Source organism: Dermacentor variabilis, chromosome 4, assembly GCF_050947875.1.
Source record: "Dermacentor variabilis isolate Ectoservices chromosome 4, ASM5094787v1, whole genome shotgun sequence".
Lineage (NCBI taxonomy): Eukaryota > Metazoa > Arthropoda > Arachnida > Ixodida > Ixodidae > Dermacentor > Dermacentor variabilis.
In genome coordinates, this window is record NC_134571.1 from 4,667,763 (window position 1) to 4,675,791 (window position 8,029).

The 8,029-nt window shown below is 50.5% G+C and overlaps 1 long non-coding RNA gene across 1 annotated transcript; it reads left to right on the plus strand.

Moving 5' to 3' along the window:
* Window positions 1–4,337: 4,337 nt before the first annotated feature.
* On the plus strand, window positions 4,338–6,107 carry LOC142578592 (uncharacterized). Its single transcript, XR_012827265.1, has 2 exons — window positions 4,338–4,777; window positions 5,980–6,107. It is a non-coding gene; the product is annotated as an uncharacterized LOC142578592 (long non-coding RNA).
* Window positions 6,108–8,029: the final 1,922 nt, after the last annotated feature.

Genomic DNA, 8,029 nt, shown 5'->3' on the forward strand with positions numbered 1-8,029 from the left:
GTAGCACCATGTCGGGCACGATCTCGTAGCACCCTGTTGTAGCGCTGCCGGTCGGGCACAATGACTGTAATGAGAGGATGATCCCTGCTTTCGCATCGCCTGGTTCTGGCACAATGACTGGAATGCGAGGATGATCCCTATGCGGTCGCCTCGCCGCAGTCGCGCCTGGAAACACCTGGCGGGGAGCGTTGCGGCGACGACGATCGGGCCAAAATGTCTGCCGCCCCGCCGCAGTCGCGCCGGCAAAACCACGTGTCGCAGGCGAAACGCAACACTGGTTAACATCCCTGCCTTTCCTGAATTCTCCTCTCTCTCTCTCTCTCTCAGACCTTGCGCTATATGACGCCCCTTGCCGGAGGCCTTGAATATGGCAGAGACTTGCGCCAATTAGGGGGGTGGGGGGGCGAGGTAGAGAAAGGAGAGAGCACTGATCACAATATTCCATACTGAAAAATTGGAGGCAGAGGGGAAATCTTAGCAAGTGCGCAGAAAAGGTCTGCCTCCTCCTGACATATTGTTTCAGTAGTTTCTGAACAAGTTTAGCTTCGCATCGACTACTGGACGAAAACACTTCCTCGAGTCACATGACTGTGCACTGAGCTTCAGGAGCGGCATTCGGGAACCACGCTCAACTACTTACGCTCAACACTGGGCAAAGCCCCGCCAGAAATTTCTCATTAGCTCCGAAGGTCACCTGGGGCGCGACAGAGGCACTCAAGAACATCGTCGTTGCTGAGGAATTCGGGAAACTTTCATGACTTTTGTCGGAGACACGAGAACCGCTAGTGTGTGCCGCCTTTTTCAGCACATGTGACCGACTCGCAGGGTCGTTGACTCGTGTCATTTCAGTCGGCGTACCAAGCGAACTTGCAGACGAAGTTTAGTTATCCTGTGCAAGACAAACGCGGTGGTGTTTACGCTTTGTAAGCGCATGCTATAGCCACTAGTCTAGTAAGGAATGGACTGCAGTCGGTGGGTCATATGCTGGACGTACTAACAGCGCGAAAGTAAACATTGTGGAAATGACTGTATACGAACGTCAGGCGCGTAGTGAGTCATGGGATGGGCTTGTGCATAATGACTAGCAAGGGTCCTGAGCGTTCGCGGAAGCTCACTAACTATTTGGTGGCTGCACGTAGTAGAACAGAACATGCGACAGAGGCTAAACAGTCAGAAAAAGTTAAGCGCACGCAGATATCAAAGACTGCGTGAGCACAGTATCCGTTTTGCTTTGCGATGAGGAAGAAAAGTATATGTTTGGGACGTAGTGTGGGTTTTGCTGTTTAGGCTTCCCTATTCAACACTCGTATCTTGTTCTTAGTAGAATTGAAATATGTATGACTTTCTCCTTTCTGCGTCTTGTCGATGCTTGAGCCCTTCATTACACTGTAAATTAATAAAGCACGATATTTTCTGTGTGTATGCAAAAACTCTTTTTCTCTCTCTCTTTCGGTTCCGCGATTAACACGTCCGCCTGTACACGAAGCGTACTCTCCTGCACAGTTATCTGGTCGCGCGGCCCTTTTTCGTAGGCTTTCTTTCGGGCTTGTGAAGAACTCTTATGTAACATGTACTGCGCAACCGAAAGCTGGATCAGGAATTCGCCATGTTGGTCTATGTGGTATCCTGTGTTAACTTCTGGTTTCGGTTTTGGGTCTTTACATCAGGGCGCCACTCAGCGCCAAACGCTGTAAGTTGCCTTCCTGCTTCCCCTCGGAGAAATAAAAGGGCATTTCTTTGTCTGGTCCCCGACTGGAGCAGTCCGGCTCTTCTGTTGCGGCGCTGCGCGCCCCGGCCGTTTAGGCCTCATGCCGTAACCCTTTCGTCCGGCCGCCCCGTCGAAGCTACAACAAACTGGCGACGAGGTAAACCATTGCTCTGCTTCCTACGTGCCCTTGCCGTACTTCTGCTCCTGCTTCCGGCATGCAAGACGCCGCAGCTACGTCTCCTCCGTCAACTGCAACTCCTCCGCCTTTGTTTTCGGTGCCCGGCATGGCTTTCGTGCCCCACATGCCGCCTTTCCTGGCGCTACCCGGCACTCCTGCGGTGCCGTGGCTCACGTGGAAACGGTACTTTCGCACGTTTCTCGAGGCAACCGGAGGCGAGGCACTACAAGACGAGAGGCCATTTTACTGAGCAACTTAGGCTTCGAGGGGCAGCGTCTTTACTACGACCTAGCGTCGCAAACGGCCCAGACGGCTACTACGTTCGAAGACGTTCTCCGCAACTTGGACCAGCACTACGAAGAAAGCACCAACCCCCCCTGGTGCACCGTATTATCTTCCGGGAAAGGAAGCAACTACCCAGAGAAACCTTCCAGGACTTCGTCACCGCGCTACAAAGGCTAGCGCCTGCTTGTGCGTTCGGCGCTTGGCACGACGAGTCCCTTCACGACCAAATCCTCCAAGGCGTCGCATCAACAAGAATTAGAGAAAGGTTACTTTACGAAGGAGCGTCCCTCACGCTCAAGAAGGCCCAGGAAATCGGACGAGCCGTACAGCAAGTCCACAAATACCTTCAAGCCTTTAACAGCTCGTCTGTTCAGCGCGTCTCGACGCAACGCCAAGATGGCGTCGACAGCCATCACCTTCCTCGCCCGGACGCGCAAGATGGCGGTTCCCGCCACCCTTCTCCCTCGACCCGGCGGTTTCAAAATGGCGCTCGGCGGCATGGCGGAAAGTCGCGACCTGGGGAGGCTGGCCAACATGGCGCGCGGCCCGAACTCCGCGAAGCCAGTCGACACATCGCAGGCTATTGCTACCGATGTGGTTCACCTCACCAAGTCGCATCCGATCCAGGCTGTCCAGCCAAGCATGTTTCCTGCTGTGCGTGCAGAAAAGTAGGACATTTCGCTTCAGTTTGCCGTTCGAGCAACGGAAAGCATCGACAGTCCCCTGCTCGTACGCAGCTTGTTTTCGCTGCATGCCAACAAGTGTCAGAAGTTCCAGCTGACCCAAGCGTTCAGCTTCCGTCTCTTCCGCATAACGCTCCCTCGGAGTTCGCCCAGCCGTACTCAAGACAATCGGGACTTGCAAATGATTTCATCCACGACGTTCATCTTCGAGCGTCAGTGCAACCAGTCTCCGCGAAACTGCGTCCTCAACCTCGGGTTCACCGTGAGCAAGTCTGCACCGCAAACGGTATTTCGCCGCGGGAAAACAAAGTTCAGTCAGTTGTTAAGGCACCGCAGCCAATTGACAAGAAGTCGCTGCATTCATTTCTCGGTGTCACGCGATACTACGCTAAACTGATCCCGCAGTACGATGAATTGGTAGAGCCGCTTAAGAAACTGCTAAAGCAAAAACAACCGTTTGTCTGGGATCAGGATACCGAGTATAGCTTCCAGACCATTAAGGAGGTGATTGCATGCGAATTACGCCAAAAGTGTTCAGACGTACGTGGACCGTCGTCGCGCCGCAAAATATCTTCAATTTCGTCCAGGAGATCTTGTTCGAGTACGCAACTCGAGAAAGTCCGATCCTAAATACTCGGGTCCATTTAAGATTTGCCGTAGGGTAGGTCGTAATACTTTCACGCTTGAAAATGGCAAACGATGGAATGCATCCGAACTTGTGAAATGCCCTGCACTACAGGATTTTCTTGGAAAATTCACTGAAAAGAATCACTCCAGTGACTACCCTTCCCTTGATTGTCTCCCACCTTTTCTTCCAGTTACTACTGGTATAAGGGATACATTACGTTTCTTGTAGCGTAATCGTGCAGTACGCACATAATTACTGCGGTGCTGACCGCCATACTAATTTGTCTTTCATGCCAAAAAAGGTTTTTAACATTAAAGTCGTTACCATTCTTACGGGGGGACTATGGAGTGTAAAGTGCTTTTACGCACAATGCCAAATCCACGACAGATACAGAGACTGTCTCGAGTCAGGCTCAGGGCGAATGAGCCACCCATCAGTGCTGTCCCAGGGGGCACACAGATGTTTGTTACTATCTACTTTTGTACTTCGTGAATTCTTTGTGTTATCGGTGTGTGCAAGGCTGCATCTCATCATCCTCCCAAGACGGGTACTGAAAGTGCAGAACTGGAGTGCAATAATTCATTCAGTTTTCATGTTGTGCGTTTTTAAAGGGGGAAGCCAAAGATATCATTTTCTATTGTGTAAAGATGACATCACTATCATGTTACAGTGCTAACATGTGTTCTTTGACTCGTGACTTTTGTTGCGAGGAGAGCGAGTAGAGCAGTTTTTCCTTTCAAGGGAGAGGTGATGTGGTATCCTGTGTTAACTTCTGGTTTCGGTTTTGGGTCTTTACAGCAGGGCGCCACTCAGCGCCAAACGCTGTAAGTTGCCTTCCTGCTTCCCCCATAGAGAAAGAAATTCAACAAGAGGGGACACTCTTCAAAAACTGGCAACAGGAAACACGTCACGCCTAGTTTCAACAACAACCGTCAGTTGACGCGAGCATCAGAAAAAAAAGAATGTGAAATAAACTTCCAGACAACGTTTTATTTTTTTTATTCCTTCCCACTAAAAGTGAAAAAGTTTTGCGTGTAAATGAACTTATACTTTGCAACTTTTTGTTTCGTTGCCTAGCAACAAGCTAGCGGCACGCCAGACGCGCGTGCATACGTCATGCGCCAGACAAGCCGCAGGAGTGAGCGAGGCTGGTCGTACGTACGAAGCTCGCGTGCTCGCCGACCCGTCTGTTTTGGATATAGCCCATGTTTTTGGGCTCCCGGCCTTCTCTATGCTTTTCTTGCGTATCGTCTGCATTTCGACACGGCACCACTGCACTACCGGACTACGGCAAGGTGAGAAATTGTGTTTGACAGTGTGCGGCGCATTTTAAGCACATTTAGGCTTAGTTCGAGTGGCGCAGTTAGCGAAAAACAGCTCCGCCGTCCTGGCGCAGTTAATTTGAGTTAATGCCTCGTCCTGGGAGACGTTTGCGGCGCTTTCTATGAGCGCCAACATTACTGTAACTTATTTCGGTAGTTTTGGAGCACGCTTGCCGCACCCGGCTTATTGACGCAGTAAGCGAAAACCGGCTCGGCCGTGTGACGCATTTGCGCGTGTACATGCGTGTACTACGTCGTAGCGCCTAAGACAGACAAGTTTTCGCGCATTCTGTGGCCCCCAACATTATTGTAACTAACGTCGTTATATTTGGGGTAATTTAGAAGCACGGTTGCCGCGCCCGGCTTATTGACGCAGTTAGCGAAAAGCAGCTCGGCTGTGTGCCGCAGTTTCGCGTGTACTGAATCTTACTGGTAGAAGTTCGTTACGCATTCTCTGACCCGAAAAAGTATTGTAATTTATTTGGTAACTCTTTAGGATATCTTGAGGCTTGCTCGCCGCGCCTGGGGTTGTGAAGGTATTATCAAAAAAGCAAGCCGGCCATAGTGAGTTGGTTTTGCGTGTACTGAATTTTAGTGGGACAAGTTTGCGAAGCATTTTATAGCCCTGCAACAACATATACCTTATTTCGGTACTCGCGCTTCTCGAAAACGCGACGAGCGATTGCCGAGAGTGATAACACGGGAGTGTTGCATGCGCCGGCAGGACGCGTAAAAGATAACAAGGAGGAGCTCAAGAACATGACATTTATGTATTCTGAGCGACTGAAAACTGGCTATGCACCCACGAGTCTGACTTCAGTGCGATTAGAAGGCATTCTGCGAGCGTGTAACATGGTCTGGCTGAGCCTGTGTTGTAGCCACCTTTGTGTACTTGGCGTACCATCGTGTCGACTGAGGCCAAGTTGCTTTGGAAACGCGCAGTCACCCGTGTATTTGTGCACTTGAAGTGCAGGAAATAATGCCCGGGAAAGGAGGGCTGCTTGAAAATTTTGTAGCATTGTTTGGGAGGAGTCTTTGCTGCGAAATATACGTAAAAGTGAATTTATCTGTAATGCCGCTCATTCACCACTTACGCACGTTTCGCCTCTACACGAAATACTCCTGTTAGGTCAATATACCAATATGATACATGCTTGTAATTTACTTTCTTTCAGCTGATGGCATCCGGTGGAGCATCGTACGGCAACGACTGCTGCTTACCTGGTGCCACAACTTTGGATGAATGCAGAAGCCCGGAACGAGCATTTATATAGAGCAAAATAAATGTTTCATCATTTCAGAAGGCGTCTTTCGTTTTCTTTATGAAATTGCACCTGACAGATTCGGTGCAGTCTTGTAAAAGTCAATCGCAATCATTTCTACTTAATAATGAAACGATTCCACGCCAAGGCCACGCGAGGCTCAGCAGAAGCGAAAAGAAAGAAAAAATGAATGCCGCGCCGAGCAGCGGAGCCGGCGCGGCGTGTACCAAGTGGTGTTCAAAACGCGCGCGCCCAAAACCGAAACCGGAAGGAGTCAACAACAACCGCTTGGTGTGCTACAGTCAATTCGGCCGCTGGGCTCTATGGGAGTGTCCGCTCTTGTTGAAATTTCTTTCTCTGTGCTTCCCCTCGGAGAAATAAAAGGGCATTCTTTGTCTGGTCCCCGACTGGAGCAGTCCGGCTCTTTATTGCGGCGCTGCGCGCTCCGGCCGTTTCGGCCTCATGCCGTAACCCTTTCGTCCGGCCGCCCCGTCGAAGCAGCTTCGACCTCTAGTTGACGTCGATGAAAGACAATTCCCTCTTAAGCGAGTTTTGGATGAGAATGGGGTTTACGGGCGTCGTCGCATATCCGTCTTCGACCTGAGGCGCAGCGTGTTAACGACGTCTCCCAATGCTATCTGACACGAGGGAAGAACGCGAGAACGCTCTCCCATTGCAGGGTACCGATACTACCAGTGACACCGTTGTCGCCCCACATTCTTGTACTGCGTTATCTCCGCGATCGGTTAACCTACATTTATAGGTAAGGGAACGGAGCATTCTACTATAGACCTTGCGATATCAACGAGAGATGTGTGCTTAGCCTGGTCACGCGAAGTTCGCAGGTGGGGCTCAGATCACCTACTCATTTCGTAAACACCAACACATACTGTGGGCCGCCAGACTGCCGTGTACAGAGTGACAAACTGGGACAAGTTCTGTCAGCTGATTTCAGAGGCACTATCTAAGACATCGTGTTCCAATTGATGAGTGAGTGCTTACGAGAAGCTACAGTATAACGACGGCAGAGTATCAGCAAGCCAAATCCCGACCTTAAGCTTTCGCGGCTTCGTGCATGTCGACGCCGCGTTTATAGGCGGACACACTGCTCTCAACAATACACCGACTGGACTGTGTATAGTCGCATTGATGCCACCATACGGCAGCATACAACACAGCTTCGCCCCAAGAGCTGGGCAGCCTTATGTAGTTCAAGGCATACTGTAAGTGGTTTTGGAAGTGCACGGTGCCTACTCAAGGCTCTCCGCACTCCCGAAATCCGCAAGAATCCTACTGCTGCATTGTGCATAGCGACAAGCCAGCCATCCAAAGTTTTACCGAAGGTATTTGCAGAGCTTTTCGTCTGTCTTGTATCCAGTGACACCAAAAATGGCGACCTTCCTTTTTCGACAAGTTAGAGTACCATAACCGATCCCTACAGTCCAGCCTGCTAGATGGATGAGGCAGGTTTCACTTTTTGGGAGCTACGACACGGTCTCAGCCTCTCTAAACGCCGCACTGCCCCAGGTGAATACGGCGTGACGTATCAAGGATTGCGGAACATTGATAAGGGCTTTCATTAGCGTATACTGGACGCGTATAACGAAGTATTCATAACCGGTGTACTCCCTGCTGAATGGAAATGGTCCGTGGTAATACGAGTTTTATAGGAAGGGCACCCTGCAAGACACTTCAAGTCCTACCGGCCAATATGCCGAACTTCAAATCTCATCAATTTAATGGAGCGAATGGTCCTGCTTCGCCTAGATACCAGACTAGAGAAACTGAATTCTTTCCCTGAGGTCATGAGTGGCTTTCGTCGCCACCGTTCAGCTCTGGACGGCATCTCAGACCTTGTATCAGTGCTTGAATTTGCCAGAAGAAACAAGAAGTCTGCATATAGCTACGCGCTCTTCCTAGACATGCGGCAAGGTCTCGACTCGTTGCCGCATAAAGCGATTAT